We start from the raw sequence: 16,059 nt of genomic DNA on the forward strand, positions 1-16,059 counted from the left end.
CAACCAAGGGCAAGATGGATGGATGGCATCCTTGAAGTGACTAGACTGACCTTGAAGGAGCAGGGGGTGGTGACGGCCAACAGGGAGCTCTGGCGTGGGCTGGTCCATGAGGTCACGAAGAGTCGGAGACGACTGAACGAATGAACAACAACAACAATTTTCAATAAACAACAATGTATCATTGGCAAATAAGCTCACCTTCTGCTTTTCCTTTATTCCTACCCTTTCTAAGTTCTTATCTTTCCTAATGGCATTTGCAAATAGTTCTATTACCAAAGCAAACAAAACTGGTGATAGAGAGCATCCTTGTCTTGTTCCCCTTGTCACTTTTATTTCTTTTGTCACCCCATCATTAATCGTTACTACTGCTGAATTTCTTGAATAGTATTGTTCTAATAATCCTTTTATTCTACTTCTCATTCCAAATTTGTTCATAATCTCCATTAATGCCTGCTGTAATATAAAAAGATTACTAAGGTACAGCAGGTATGGCCAGCGAAGGCCGTGAGGGATAAGTTACACACACACCCTACACACCAGGCAGGACAGTGGGATGCTACCACTGTATATTATATTTTACTTTGCTGTCACCAAATATTTAATAAGATTTCTTTTGCTGCTGCCAATTTATTGTTTTATAGGCTACCTCCTTCACTATTATGTTTAAGAAGTCACACAAACTCTTCAGGTGAAATAAAACAAGAATATGTTGTTTATTTTGTTCTTGAACAGTAAAGATGCACAATAGTTTCAATAAACTATCAGGCTTTACTTTTACAGAGAATGGTCTTATAACTTGAGTTTCTTAAAAGTAATGTTCCACACACAAGAATGCAAACAGGGTATTTTGGGTATTTTGACTAGGGCAATAGACAGGATTGCTCCAGAACGTCCCCTTTCAAGTAGCCGAGCTAAACCAGCTCCTTGGTTCAAAGAGGAGTTGGCAGCGATGAAGCGAAGGAAGAGGGAACTAGAGAGCGTGTGGCGTTCGGATCCGAGCGAGCCAAATCAAACACAGTTTGTGTCCTTTCTAAGGGCATATGCCACGGCAATAAAGGCCGCAAAGAAATCTTTCTTTGCAACCACTATTGCGTCTGCAAAGAACCGTCCGGCTGAGCTCTTTCGAGTAGTCAGAGGCCTTTTAAATCCCACCTCTCAGGATGGGAGCCCTGACAACTTGGCAGCCCGCTGTGAAGGTTTTGCTCAGTTCTTTGCAGACAAAGTCGCTTTGATCCGTTCTGGTCTGGATACCACATTAATGGCAGTCTCTGAGGATGTAGCTGGAACATCTGCTTGTCCGGTTTTAATGGATTCATTTCAGTTGGAGAAACCTGAGGATGTGGACAAGATACTTGGAGGAATGAGGCCTACCACATGCATCCTAGACCCCTGCCCATCCTGGCTTTTGAAGGAAGCCAGAGGGGGATTGGCCGAGTGGGTAAAGGTGGTGGTTAATGCCTCCCTTTGGGAAGGCAGCATTCCAGCAAACTTAAAACAAGCTATAATAAAACCGCTGTTGAAAAAACCATCACTGGACCCCACTCAATTCGTCAACTATCGGCCAGTTTCCAGTCTCCCCTTTTTGGGCAAAGTCCTGGAACGTGTGGTGGCTTCACAACTCCAGGTATTCTTGGAAGGCACGGATTATCTGGATTCGGCACAGTCTGGCTTTAAAAAAAAGAAAAGAAAAACACCAATTTGGCAAAAAAAAATCAAAAATCAAATAAAACCTGGAGATAGGAATTTGTATAAGGTTTATATGAAACAGAAATGAACATAATGGGTTACTTGGGTCCCATCTCCAAAATATTTAATTACGTATGTATATGCAAAAAATTGAAAAATCCAAAACACTTGGATAAGATACTCAGCCTGCATAACATAGTCATCAATTCATAATTTGGAAATTACATTTGGCCATGTTTTTCATAGCTGTATTCTAAAACTTACCTTTTTCTTAGTCTATAGAAATTATTCTGATTCTAAGGTGAACATTAGTAGTGCCATGTATGCAGTGAATGCCAAATTAGTCTGGATGCAATCCAATGCAAATAACGAGGAATATTTCAACTGGAACCCCATGGGGATGCACATAGTGTGAAGCATGAAAATTCCCCTCCACCTGCTTCTGGAAAACAAAAGTCCTCCCTGTATGTACAACTCCCTGTTTGCAACAACAGGCAGTGTACTAGTTACGAATAAAAATCTGCCTCCATGATTAACGATTCCTGCCTTTTGATATGATAGTCCTGCTTTGAAATTTGCTGCTGTAGTTATCCTTTAATGTTTGCAAAGCATCTAAGGGTGGGGATGAGGGATATGAGTTAGGAATTGTATCATATTTGGCACATGGTGTAGGGAAAGAAGCACTGCTTTTATGACTCACATCAGTTTCATAGATATTTTTTCCAAAGTACAAAAATAAAACAAATGTTCTGTTACATCCAAATTTCCCCTTCCCCTGCATATTACAAATTCGCAAGGGAAATCTTCAGACTGAAAGAGGAGGTGATCAAGAGAAAAGTCACAATTGAATACTGTCATGCACAAACTTGCTGGCATTGAGTAACTTTTCTTTAGCTGCTTCCTGTGCCCCATGGCAGCCTTTTATCAATTGAAGGGTCTCAGGAGACTAGATAAAGTTTAAATTATTCAGTCATATTGGAGGGAATTATTCTATGAGTTTGTCATGCAAGTAGTAGTATCATGGAGCCCGATAAGACTGAAAAACTTAAAGAGCCTTTGATTGGTAGAAGTGATAACATCATCCTCTACCTTCATGCTTCCCTCTGTGAATTTATCTGCTATTTTCAATATAATTAATCAGGGAGGAGAGTCATTTTTCAAACCATAATTTCTTATGATGAGCTAACCCTGTTGCAATCTGCAGTATGTGACATGTCTTGGTTTCAAATGGGAAATCAAGACCCTTCAGCTTTATCAAAGACTTATTTGTAGTAGAGATGAAACCTGCTGGAACTGTTTTGACAACATAAGTCAAAACCACTACCTGCATTTTGGAGTATTCTTGGAATGCAGCCATGACGTGTTTTCAGGTTGAGTAACTTTTGGTGTTGAGGACTAACATTTCCAAGTTTGCTAGCATACCAGTGTTTAGAAAAGTTACCACTTTGGTTTATATTTTTTAACCTGAGAGAAAATCTCTCTAGGAATTTCTAGGTCCTCAAACATGACTTCAGGGTCAGCCTCTGCCAGAAATTGATCAGAAAATCCAGATGACAAGCAAAAAAACCCCAACAAAACAAAACAACCCATTAGTGTTCTCTCTACATCCTTCAGGTTGATTCTATAGTTATATCATAGAGTCATGCTGGAATACTTAGAGATTCCTAAAGAGAATGTATTCTTCAAATTTGCAAACATTAAATCTTCAATATGGAGGACCAATTGTTCTCCCAGTGGTATCCCTAGAATTATAGTTCCATACTCTTGAATTTCAAAAGTATGTACAGTTAGGGCAAATAAGAATGAATTCATCTTTATAGAGAATGTTAGAGATAAAGCCAGTCATAAATAATAAAAGGGTAATGAGAACTATATGGGAACATTTCCACAGTGAATCTATACTGTTTTATTTACTACATTTCTGTAGTGTACACAATTTCACTTAATAACGAGTGAATATAATCATTTCCGCATTACCAAACTGAACCCAACAATAAATACACCCACTTGCCCAGTATGGTGATTATCTTGGGGCCAAAGTGCAAGATCCAGGGAAGTGTCCTAAGGGTAAAGGGGCAAGTTGATTGATAGCAGCCCAAGGGTATATAATCTGGCTAGGTGATTAATCATAGGATCATTTAAAATGTTATCCCAATCACATTTGAGCTCCTCACAGTCATGCCAACTCATGTGAGAAATCTCAGCTAATGTGCATGAATGACATACAAATACAACTTAAGTTATTCATGACTAAAAATTAAGAATGCAGAGCAACTATGCTTATTTCAATAAATATTTAAACTTATAGCCCATCAAAACAAAGTATGTCTTAAATAAACAACTAGTATGAAACTTTTCAAAATATCAAGTAAACAATTAATTTTATTAAAAACAGTTTAAAAAGAGAAAAAACACAGCACATCTCTTTGCCACATTATTACTGCAATTGCACCTTCCAAGATAAACAGCATCCCAAAAACCATAGCAACGAAACGACACCTCCCAGAGAAGGACCTAAGGTAAGATTCCCATCTTACCTTACACAATGATACGGACCTGAGAAGGAATTCTCAGATTTCAACCCCTGTCCACTTCCAAAATTGACAAATTGATGACCAGTACAAATTCAACATGCTGACATGGAATATTGCTGGGTGGAAGTCTTCCATAAAAGATCCCTCTTCCCTAGAATATCTAGCCCTGGGGTCCTCAAACTTTTTAAACAGAGGGCCAAGTCACAGTCCCTCAAACTGTTGGAGAGCCAGATTATAATTTGAAAAAAGCATGAAAGATATGCACACTGCACATATCTTATTTGTAGTGCAGAAAACACTTAAACACAATACAATAATTAATATGAAGAAAAAATTTAAGAAATATACTTATTAGTATTTCAATGGAAAGCATGGGACTGCTTTTAGACTTAGGTTGACCCTGAGTGAGGGCCAGGTAAATGACCTTGGAGGGCTGTATCCGGCCCTTGGGCCTTAGTTTGAGGACCCCTGATCTAGCCCAACATCATATTTTTCTGCTACAGGAAACCTGAGTGGTAGATGGCATAACAAATAATGGCTTTCAATCCCATTCAATCAATACAGAGACTAACCAGATACGGGAGGTCCAAAGGAGGTTTAACAATCCTAATCTCCAACAAGCTATGGGCAAAGGCAACACCCCTTCCCCCCCTTGAAGTCAAGTGCTATGGCTGTTGTAATTCAATTCAACAAACACAAAATGCTGATAATAAATGTCTACATACCCCCTATGAGAAGAAAAGCCCAAGTTAAAGCCACATGGTCTGAGCTGGAATCCTATGCTGACGATCTTATACTTCAGAAACCCAATACATTTATAGTCTTGGGAGGTGACTTCAATGCAAGGTTGGGCTCAGTTGACTCTTCTCTCTATAAGCAGCAGAACTGTCCACCTCCAATCCAAAGATCCAACATCAAATGCTGCAGGTCTGTGTCTAGCCAAAACAACTTATAGGGGAAATATCTACATCTTAAATGGGGTGCTGGAAGGCAATAATCCAACTGAATTAACCTTTCTTTCAAGCGCAATAATGAGCGCTATCGATTACATAGCCATTTCAAGGGATTTCCTCCCTTATGTTAAATCCCTAAAAGTTATGCCCAAACTTGAGAGCGACTATCTCCCAATCTCTCTTCAATTAAACTCCTCACAGGAAACTCATGTAACTATATCCTGCCATCTTCCTCTATTGCCAAAAGAAAGATATTATAATCGAGCCAAGTGGACCTAACACCTGAACCAAAGAATAACTGAGCTGCTGGCCACAGATCAGCTCATAAGCTTTCACTCTTCTCTGACATCAGCTGACAACACCTGCACACTCATGGAAAGCCATAGAAACATCATTCAAGAGCTTCAGAGACAGTTAAGTCAGAGCAACAACACAGAGCAGAAATGAAAAGTTTTAGCTATACAAAACAGCTTTACACAAAAGAATGAAGTGAGGAAGAAATTGATAGCAAGAAAAATAAACCAGGAATTGGCTGTGCAGAGTGATCTTGTTGTATGTTAATAGCTGGCAGAGGGTTTTATTTTTTATTTTTTACTATACCCGAAAGGTTATACTTTAGGTTGTACTTTAGGTTGTACTTTAATCCAAATCCTTTTGGGAGTTTAGCCAAGCATTACATTAATGGTTAGAGAGGCTCATGATCATTATTTCTTATATTAAGCTATAATAATCAATGCTGTATACCTTCCTTGACTATCTTATACAGGTTGAGTATCCCTTATCCGAAATGGTTAGGACAAGAAACTTTGTATTTCAGGGTTTGTTTGTTTGGAGTTTTTTTGGTTGTGTGTGTGTGTGTGCAATACCTGTAGTAGGATATGCATACATATTGTGATATCTTGGAGATGGAACCCAAGTCTAAACACGAAATTCATTTCTGCTTCTTGTACACCTTATACACATAGTTGGGAGATAGTTTTATATACATTTTTAAATGTTGTGCATGAAACAAAGTTTATGTACATTAAACCATCAGAAAGCAAAGGGAAGTGATCCTGGACTCATTGCTGAGCCTGGAACCCTAGGTCTCGGCGGTGGCTGGGAAAGCTTTTGCACTTTTAAAAGTTGTGTGCCAGCTGCACCTGTACCTTGGGAAGCCTGATCTGGCCATGGTGGTCCACGCTTTGGTTACATCCCAAATAGATTACTGCAACGCGCTCTACGTGGGGCTGCCTTTGAAGACTGCTCTGAAACTTCAACTAGTCCAACGGGCGGCAGCTAGACTACTCACTGGAGCATCATACAGAGAGCATACCACCCCTCTGTTATGTGAGGTCTACTGGCTGCCAGTCCAATTCCGAGCACAATTCAAAGTGTTGTTTTTGACCTACAAAGTCCTATATGGCTCCGGCCCAGCTTTCCTGTGCGAACATATCTCCCTCTATGTTCCACCTCAAAATTTAAGATCTTCTGGGGAGGGCCTGCTCTCATCCCCGCCTTTGGCGTAAACACTCTTGGCAGGGATGAAGGACAGGGCCTTCTCGGTGGTGGCCCCCCACCTGTGGAACTCGCTCCCCAGTGAAATCAGTTCACCAACATCCCTCCTCGCCTTCAGGAGGAAATTGAAAACATGGTTATGGGACCAGGCCTTTGGGTAGCTGGCAGATAATTGACAATGGTAATAATGATAATGTTATGGAAAATGGACTATGGACAGGCTTCCGATTGTGTTGGGCTCGCTGAATTTGTTTCTACATAAGGCTAAACAGCCAGTACTATTGAATTTTCATTAATGTACTTTGTATTTTAAACAAATTTAAAAAATAATTTACTTTGTTTTTATATGTATTACTACATGTGTTATTTATATGTAATGACATCGAATTGTGCCAAATGTAAGCTGCCCTGAGTTCCCTCCCCTCGGGGGGGTTGAGAAGAGAGGGGTACAAATGTTTGAAATAAATAAAATAAATAAATATCTGTGGACAATTTTGGATTTTGGAGTATTTCTGAATTCCAGATAAGAGAAGCTTACCATGTACTAAGCTGGAGATTTCTGCATTTGATTTTCAGAAATTGGCTAAAACTCCTGAACTCCCAGCCATCTCCCTGGGAAATTCTTGGTGTCATCATTTCAAAAAATAACTTTTTTTGGACTTCCGGTGTGGGCTCATGTCTGCTGGACAGACACCTTGAGGGCTCTCAGGGCACCAGCCAAGCATGTTGGTCGGGTAGAGCATGTAGCTCCTCTACCAGGCGGATCAATACCAGGGGAGACAGAAAAACCCATAGGGCAACCCCCGATGGTCAAAGAGACATCTCCCCTCAAGGGTGGTGGCTCAATGACCCGGGAGGAAACCCACAGGATACAGCGGACCACAGCAAGGCGATGCGAGACACTAAAGTCTGGCCAACAGCAGACCAGCCCTCATTTTTAAAAAAGGACGAAGAAGTGGAGAGAACGCTGTAAAGACGTATCAATGCCACCAATAAAAAGTAAAGTCGTGCGTTAATCCCACCAAATGGGACCACTAAAAATGTAAGAAAGTTCCTAGATTGCTATTAAATTAAACTGCCACCAATATGTTTAGAGACGCTGGTCTTAAAGTCTCTGTTTATCCCTATTTGCGTTGTGAGGTAACTTTGGTAGAGTGGAATGCACCGAACGTAAAATCAATGGAGGAGGCAGGTTTAAAATACAAAGAGAACAAGTTTATTGTTAAACAAAGCGTAATTGTTGCAATATTGAGATGATGAGCTTGGCATATGCTTGATGGTTACAATATGGCTTGGTTGAGATACATTCAGGCTTTAGATGTTACAATCTTATAAACTCCTTCTACAGTGAAGTGCTTTATTATTTCAGTGTTCCTTGTTGTGAATATTCTCACTGTTTGTCCTATCCGGATCAAACCACTGATCTCCAGTCTTCCACTACTGGCGATCCTAAAACCCCCTCTGTTAGATTCTTTTTCCTCAAAGTAATCTAACGAGGTTTCACCTTCAGCTCCCTTGCTGAAGAAATATTCACAAATACTAAGAACTAACTGAATTTACACTGCTTCACACCACAGAGCCCTAACTGACTCTGCCCTCTTCTCAGGGTCTCTTCCTCCTGACTGAACTACTTTTCCAGAGTCCTATCTGACTCTGCTCCTCCTCTCAGGGTCTCATCCTCCTGACTGAAAATTAACTGTCACTTTCAAACCTTTTTCTCCTTAAGCTCCGCCCACCTCCTCTTCTGCCTTGTCACCATGGCAACCTATCTCTCACAGCTAGGCCATGGCAACCAATGTAAAACATAAATACAGTTTAAACACAGTATAATAAACACTTTATAATAAACGTATCTCTACAAACGCGGTACTAAAATAAAAATTGAAGAATAGAGCCATCCCGTACTGACAAAAGTGGCTAACCTGGGAGGCTCCCGAAGGTGAAGAACCCCAGGAGGCTCTCAAAGACGAAGAGAAGAGAAGAGAAGGATAAGAAATGATATTCAATTAAAAGGAGAAAAATCATTATTAATTAATTACAAAGAAGTAATTAATAAAAAGTGATAGAGAAATAAGAGACAAGATAGAGATAAGGAACTAATTTAAACACAGGGGAGAAACTTGGAAACTCAGAAAAGAAACCACCATTACAATAAATACACAATAAGACTGACCATCTTAATCTAAAGAAAGTAAAAGAAAGAAGGAACCCTTAGACACAAACCTAGGACAGCATAAAGGATAAAGGATAGATCCAGAAAGAAGAAGATAAAGAAGAAAGGGCCAGAATAAATCAGAACATTATATAAATAGAAGAGATACAACCTATTTACACAGCACAGAAGGAATCAGTGCAATAAGAATAATATTACAAAATATAATATATTCAAATATATCTAATTAAATCGTATAAAGCTGCCAAACCCATCAATTTCAATTAATTAAATAACGCAATTAATTAAAGTAATTAAATAATCAAATTAATTTGAATACAATATTTATTTAAACAACAAGGAACTATTTAATAATTGTAATTAATTAATTAAGATATGGATTTAATAAATTTTTAATGAAACCACAGAAGAAGACAAGATAAGTAGAATTAATACTGAAATACAAAGGACACTATTAAAGAGAATTAACGAAGAGAAGCAAGATGCACACCAAGAACATTTTAATGAACAGATGTCAACCTTAAGAAAAGATTTCAAAGATGAAATGGGAACACTCAAAAAAGAAATGTTAATGTACAGAGAAGAACTAAAAGAGATCAAACAAGATAAGAAAAAAATGGAAAAGATCAAGAAAAAATAAAAATAAAGTAGGAAAACTGGAAGAATTGTATAAAAAACTGGAGAAAAAGCGAGAATTGCTTGAACAAAAGGAACTGGAATTCCAATTAAGATTTAGAAACATACAGGAAGATGCAAAAGAAAATATCAAACAAATCATTACCCAACTGACAGCTGAACTTCTAAAAACTACACAAGAACAGATGGAAGACTACATTGAGAGGGCCTATAGAATAAATACTAATTATGCCAAAAGAAACAAAGTCCCAAGAGACGTAGTGGTTCAATTTGGTTGGAGGAGAATTAGAGACGAAATTCTGAAAAACAATGCAACGGACCCAATCTACTATAAACAAAAAAGTAATTATCTTGAGGGAATTCCCACAAACAACCTTGAACTGTAGAAGAAAATATAACTTTCTCACTGAAGAATTAAAAAAGAGAAATATAAGATTTCGCTGGGAGAGAACTGAAGGTCTTATGCTAACTTATAATGAGTAGAAATATTGGATCACATCTGAAGACAAAGCAAAATACATTTACAAAAGACTAACAAAAAATACAGAGATACCCAAGGCTAGCAACAACAAAAACGAACCACGCAACAAAGGTGAAGGACCTCCTCCAAAGCCAGGAAGTAAGAGATTCAGAGAAAATTCTCCAGAGGACTACAATCTTCACTTTGGATCGATAAAGACAATGTTGGAAACCTACAGAGAAGAAAAGGAAGAAGAGTTTGGTGAAAAAGAAGCAGAAGAAGGAGAAGAAGAGGAAGAAGAGGAGGGGAAAGAAGAAGGAGAAGGAGAAGAAGACCAACAAGATGGAGATTAAGAGCTGGTGAACAACATAAATGGATTAAACATGCCCAACAAAAGAAGGAAAGTATTCACCAAATTAGAAAAGGAAGATATAACATTGTAGCTCTTCAAGAAACACACATATCCCACAGACATAATGCATATCTGACCCAAAAAGAAATAGGTAAATAATTTATTGCATCCTCCAATGAAAAAAAGAGGGGTGTGGTGACTTATATCGATCCAAAGATCCCTGCTTTCAAAGACCCAGAGGGGAGATATATAGGAGTGGTAATAATATTAAATAACCAGAAAATTTTACTATGCAACATCTATGCTCCTAATGGTCATAAAACCAAATTTGCAAAGGTATTAAAAGAAAAAAATGCAGATCAAGAATTCAATGAAATTTTCCTATTGGGGGATTTCAATGGTGTATTAGATGGAAAATTGGACAGAAATACCTCAACAAAACAAAATAAAGAGAAAAAAGCAGGAGAACTCCCAAAAGCATTTTCTAATCTAGCCAAAGAATTCAGCCTCCAAGATGTCTGGAAAACTTGAAACCCGAAAGAAAAAGACTTTACCTTTTATTCAGATCGTCATAAATCGTGGTTGAGAATCGACATGATCTGGTCCACAAATAGCCTATCCACAAAAATTCAGAAAATTAGGATATTACCAAGAACAAATTCTGACCATTGTCCTATAGAATTTAAGTTTGATCTTGGGGAATGCACAAGAAGATGGAGATTAAACAACAACCTCTTAGGATTAGAGGAGGATATAAATAAAAATAAAGAACTCCTAAAAGAATTTTTTGAATTAAATATTTTGGACGAGACCTCCTATCAAACAATCTGGGATATGAGTAAAGCAGTGTTAAACAAGAATTAGGACCCCATTTGAGAATCATAATGAATGAAGCCATAAAAAATAAGAAAATACCGGAATCCTGGAAAGAAGCAACCATAACTACATAAAGAAAATACCATAATACATAAAGAACCATGATACATAAAGAAAATACGGATCCATTTGAAGTTAGAATTTACCGCCCAATCTCCTTACTGAATTTAGATTGCAAAATTTTTACACACATATTGGCAGAAAGACTAAAAACATATCTCAAAAATTGGATTAAAGAAGACCAAACTGGTTTCCTTCCAAACAGAAGTATTAAAGATAATATATGGACAATAATAGACCTTCTGGAATATTATGAAACAAATAATCAGAGAGAATTGGCACTGATATTTATAGATGCTGAGAAGGCTTTTGATAGCATCAATTGGGACTACTTGTTACTCTTATTAAAAGAAATAGATGCCAGCTATTATTTCACAAATGCTATAGAATCTATATATACATCCCAAGAGGCAAAAATAATGGTGAATGGAAATACAGACAAGAAAATTAATATCGAGAAGGGAACAAGACAAGGTTGTCCGCTTTCACCTCTATTATTTATTTGGTTATGGAGACATTAATGAACATTGGAGAAGATGAAAATTTAACAGGAAAAAATATAAGAATAGACTCTTTTAAGATTAAAGCATATGCAGACGACTTGGTGTATATAGTGGACAACCCAAGGGAAAATATAGAGAAGTAGATTGGAACAATTGAAGACTTTGAGAAAGTCTCGGGGTTAAAAATCAACAAATCTAAGACTAAAATACTAACAAAAAATATAACACAGAAACATCAAGAAGAGTTACAAGAGAGAACAGGATTTTCCATAGCGAAAAAGGTGAAATATCTAGGAATTGTATTATTTATTATTTATTTGACTTGTGCACCGCCACTCCCAATTTGGCTTGGAGCGGTTTACAGCAGTAGATTAAAACAATACAACCAACTTTAAAATACAATAAAAATGAACCTGAACCTATTAAAGGACAACTATGAAGCCAAATGGACTGAGATCAAAAAAGATTTGGAAAATTGGAAATATTTAAATTTGTCATTAATGGGACGAATAGCCGCTATAAAAATGAACATTCTACCAAAAATATTGTACTTGTTTCAAAATCTGCCAATCATCAGAAATTTCCAAATTTTTAAAACATGGAATAAGGACTTAACAAAATTTATTTGGTTGGGCAAGAAACCGAGAATCAAATTTCAACACCTAACAGATGACAAAAGTAGAGGGGGCTTCAGATTGGGCAACTTTAAAGAACTTGAAAATATTAAATTTAGAAGGGTTTGATCTGAGAGCAGAATGGCATTCATATTTGTGGTACCAGAGAAGAAAAACCGAGAAAAAATTTGGTAATCACTTTATTAGATCTGCCCTCATAAAGATATGGGAAAAATATAAGGAACAATTTCTTAATAAAACCCCACTTTGGTTATCTCCACAAGAAGCCATTCACAGAAGAGAAAACCCACCAAAAATGGTTAACTTATAAAAACATTTTGAAAAAACAAGGTAATGAATTGATATTAAAAACACAAGAATTAAAAATATTAGACACAGGTATTTCATGGTTCCAATTTGGACAAATCAGAGAATATTACTTAAAGGATAAGAAGATTGGTTTCATGGAAAAAGACTCTTTATGGGATAAAATCCTTACTTCAGAAAATAAATTAATAACGAAAATTTATAAAAAAAATTTATTAGAGCGGTCCACAAAGACTGAACTGATCAAAGATTGTATGATCAAGTGGGCTGAGAATATACGTCACCCAATTAATCTTGAAAACTGGGGGGAAAATCTGGAATAGAAAAATTGCAATGGACCTAAGAGAAAATTGGATGAAGATGATGTATAGGTGGTACATCACAACTCAAAAGCTTGCTAGATGCTATTCAAATATAAGTGGCTTGTGCTGGAAATGCGAACAACTTGGCTCCTTCTTTCATATGTGGTGGTCATGTGAAATAGCAAAATCTTACTGAAGAGATATTCATAGAAAAATTGAAAAAATATTAGAAATAAAGATTGAATTTAAACCGGAACACTTTCTACTAGGAATATCAGAGGTAGATTTGGAAATCAACAAAGAAAAACTCTTCAATTATCTTATAACTGCAGCCAGAATTTGCTATGCGAGGCTCTGGAGATCGAAGGAGACTCCAACACAAGAGCAGTGGTTATTTAAGATAATAGATATTATGAATATGGACAGACTAACACAACTGATGAAGGCAAATCAAAATGAAGACAATAAAAACAGATTGGTCCCCGGTAAAGAACTATCTAATCCAATAAAATTTTAAATTGATGATAAATATATAATGACAATTTAAAATATTACAATACTACAACTAGAAAATGTGCAAGTGGGTTAGCCCCCCCCCCCCAACACCAATTAAAGAGACGGTGAAGCCGGATACGAAGACGACTGGAAGCCGGAACCACTCTTTCAACTCTCCCAACTCTTTTATTTCCTACACCCCTTCTCTGACCTTTTCTCTCCCCTCCCCCTCCAATATCGCACCACACCTTTCTGATACCTATCACATCCCAAACCCTCACCCTTCCACAATCTCCCCATTACTTTTATATCTTTCTTTTCATTTTTCTTGTTTTTCTTTTATCTTAATCCCCATTGTAAAAGATGTTTAATAAAAATTATTTTAAAATTAAAAATTAAAAAAAAACCCTTTTTGCCCAGTTGCTCATTTTTCTCATCAAAAACTGATTCATGCCACTGCAACCTTTACATGCTCATATTCAGGAGTTGCTAGACTGCACATCACTCTCTGAACTGGATTATCTGGCAGTGTAAACTCATATAACCCAATTCAAAGCAGATTTATCTGTTTTGATAATCTGGATTATATGGCAGCGTAGATGGGGCCTCAGAATCAAGTTAATATCCATGGTTTTGTTTTCCAGAAATCCTGCATCCTTGACCACTGAATTCTTCCACATTGTATGTAATGTATGAAGAACTAATTTCTTCATCCAAAATGAAATGGCTTCAAATTAGGCCATTTTTTAAAAAAAGGTTTCTTACCAAATATTTTACTTATCTTCCATAGCTAGAGGAAAACCAATTAATATAAACTACTTTGGAAGACAACCAAATGTTTGTATTTCAGGCCTACACATTCATCTATATCAGAAAGTCATTCATTTGCCTTCAAAAGAAAGACAAATGTCATTTATTATATGTGTAAATACGTTTGCAGAAGGCTATTAATTTAATTCAACATTGTTATGTTTTCCATCATAATGTTCATAGCTGCTTCCTGAAGTCCAAATGTCAGATGAACTTGAGTTTTGAAAACTCACAAACTTCAGAAGGTCAGTTCACCAATCTCACTTGCCTGACCTTAAAACCTATGAAGTGTATAAACGACTGCATTGCCACCCATCAATTTTTATTCTGTTTTCCCTTGCCATCAGCAAATTGGAAATTCAGCAGTTTCTGTGAAGAAATGAAAGTTACCCTGTTCTTGGAAGTCAGCTTACTATAATGAGTGTTTAGGTTTTTGCTGCCTAAGTTTCTACTTTATCTTGCAGCTAGCTTTGTAGGGTCAAGGAGAGTAGAAACATGCATTGTGTTTGTTTATTTGCAAATAGTGGAAGTGAGCCTTTATTGAGGCGAGTAATTAAATCAAATAGGACAATTGTTCATTTTAATTTTGTCTGAAAAAAGTATGTAGATAAATTAAAGTGCAACGTATATTTGTGTCCATTCATGTAACTTCTTTCTTACAGAGCTTAATTCTAATTAACCCTGGTACAGGCTGTACTTCATTAAAAATCAGCCTGTTGTGCAAAATTTGCAAATTTTGATTGACTATCAGTAAATGTTTGATTTTTATACCTATTTTATATACTTATATACCCGAAGTCTCAGGCAGAAAGTGGTTGAAAGTGGAAAAAGTTGTGGAAGCCCTGGTCTAGAGTGCTACACTGGAACTCTGGGATACCAAGGTTCAAATCCCAGCTCAAGCATAGAAATTGATGGAGTGACCTTAGACAAGTCACACACTCCATGCCTAAGGCTCCTTCCACCCAGCTGAAGTGGAATATATAGCAAGGTGGGCTCGGAAAACCCTGTTCAAACCAGATATTGTGGGATTTTCTGCCTTGATATTCTAAGTTATATGGCTGTGTAGAAGGGCCCTAAGAGGAAAGCAATAGGAAACCTTTCCTTAATGCATTTTACCAATAATCTTCTAGAGACCTCATCACAAAAGGCTAAAATTGGTGGTGTATGCCATTTTAGCCCAGGTCACTCACGAGGCCTGCCAGACCCCATCAAACAATGCAGGCAGGGCTCCGTGGGTGAAGTAGGGTGGAGCGGGTGCATACCACCACCACAGCAACACAAGAGGCTTCACATGTTGTCATTGGAATCGACAGGGGGGGGGAGGGGAGTTGTGCGATAGATGCTTCCCCTCATGGGATTGTCCTTTATTGGAGCTGGGTGATGTGGGATTTAGGACACCAGGCAGAAAATCCCACAATATCTGCTTTGAACTGGCTTATCTAAGGGCCCTTCCACACAGCCCTATATCCCAGAATATCAAGGCAGAAAATCCCACAATATCTGCTTTGAACTGGGTTATCTGAGTCCACATTCAGATAATGTGAGATTTTCTGCCTTTATATTCTGGGATATAGGGCTGTGTGGAAGGGCCCTGTGTCCACACTCAAATAATGTGGGATTTCCTGCTTTGATATTCTGAGATATAGAGCTGTGTGGAAGGGCCCACTCTCACAATTTCCAGTTAAAATCAGATAATGTGGGAAATTGATAGAGCTATGTGGAAAGACCCCTAATGGTTGAGTGTTGGGAAACTCTGAAAAACCAGGAGTTGAATTCTACTT

Source organism: Anolis sagrei, chromosome 5 (assembly GCF_037176765.1).
Source record: "Anolis sagrei isolate rAnoSag1 chromosome 5, rAnoSag1.mat, whole genome shotgun sequence".
Classification (NCBI taxonomy): domain Eukaryota; kingdom Metazoa; phylum Chordata; class Lepidosauria; order Squamata; family Dactyloidae; genus Anolis; species Anolis sagrei.